At 58.1% G+C, this 1,345-nt stretch overlaps 1 long non-coding RNA gene across 1 annotated transcript; it reads right to left on the reverse strand.

Annotated features, from left to right (window-relative positions):
- Nucleotides 1–287: 287 nt before the first annotated feature.
- LOC307064839 lies at nt 288–1,345 on the reverse strand. Its single transcript, XR_013811310.1, has 2 exons — nt 1,311–1,345; nt 288–523 (listed from the first exon to the last, which is right to left on the reverse strand). It is a non-coding gene; the product is annotated as an uncharacterized lncRNA (long non-coding RNA).

Below are 1,345 nucleotides of genomic sequence, written 5' to 3' on the forward strand. Positions count from 1 at the left end.
GGTTAAGAATCTGCCTGCCAATGCAGGGAACACGGGTTCGAGTCCTGGTATGGGAAGATGCCACATGCCACGGAGCAACTAAGCCCGTGCGCCACAACTATGGAGCCTGCACTCTAGAGCCTGTGAGCCACAACTACTGAGCCCGCACGCCACAACTATAGAAGCCCGCGTGCCTAGAGCCCATGCTCCACAACAAGAGAAGCCACTGCAATGAGAAGCCTGCGCACCACAACGAAGAGTAACCCCTGCTCGATGCAGCTAGAGAAAGCCTGCGCACAGCCAATAAATAAATAAATTAATTAGTTTATTTATTAATTAATTAAAAAAAAGAAGTCGGGCTTCCCTGGTGGCGCGGTGGTTGAGAGTCCACCTGCCGATGCAGGGGACGTGGGTTCGTGCCCCGGTCCGGGAAGATCCCACATGCCGCGGAGCAGCTGCGCCCGTGAGCCATGGCCGCTGAGCCTGCACGCCCAGAGCCTGTGCTCCGCAACGGGGGAGGCCACAACAGTGAGAGGCCCGCGTACTGCAAAAAAAAAAAAAAAAAAAAAGAAGTCAGGACTGGAGACACAGCTCTGAGGTCATCCACAGAGCGTGATTCCTGAAGCTGTAGGCACAGACAATACCCCAGGACAGAGACGCTTGTCTAGAACCTGGCGAGAGGCAGCAGAATGAGGCAGAGGAGATGAGAAGCAGCCAGCTCAGTGGTCTGAGGATAGTCAGGAAAGCGTGTGCCCTCGACGCCCAGAACAGGCTCTCCAGGAGGAAGGCAGGACCCTTGGCGCCAAGCAGGGTGGGGGTAGGAGGGCGGGAGGTGGCCCAGAGCTATGGCCTCCCCTGGGGGCCAGGCTTCCGCTTCCTGCAGGCCCAGCCCTGTTAGAGCTCCCGCAAGCCTTCCTGTTGCCCTGGAAATGGCTCCAGCACTGGGGCCCTGCAGAGTCCAGTTGTTCAGATTTATGATGGAAAATGGCCTCAGGGACTGGGGCAATTTACTGGTCACAAACAAATTCCAACTTGTCCATGAGCGTGCCTCATTCTGGTCCCCACACCCAGGCCTGTTCACACCTCTGGTAAGGAGTCAAGCCTGCCCGGAATATTAGCGTGTGGGCCGGGCTCTGCGGGGAGCAGCACTGCGTCTAAAGGAGGCCGGACAGCCCTCAGAGCCAGGCCTCTCTCCCCAGAGCATGACGGGGGGACGGGGGCTCCTGAGGGTGGGATCCCAGCACAGGGACCACTAAGCCATCTCCCCACTGCTTACATCCATCTCCTTCCCAGAGGAAGAGCCCACATTCCCCCGTCCCTCCCCTGCTTACCTCTGAGCCCATTCTCAGGCAGGCCTCCCTTCCAG

Source organism: Hyperoodon ampullatus, assembly GCF_949752795.1.
Source record: "Hyperoodon ampullatus genome assembly, chromosome: 15".
In the NCBI taxonomy this organism is placed as follows: Eukaryota; Metazoa; Chordata; class Mammalia; order Artiodactyla; family Ziphiidae; genus Hyperoodon; species Hyperoodon ampullatus.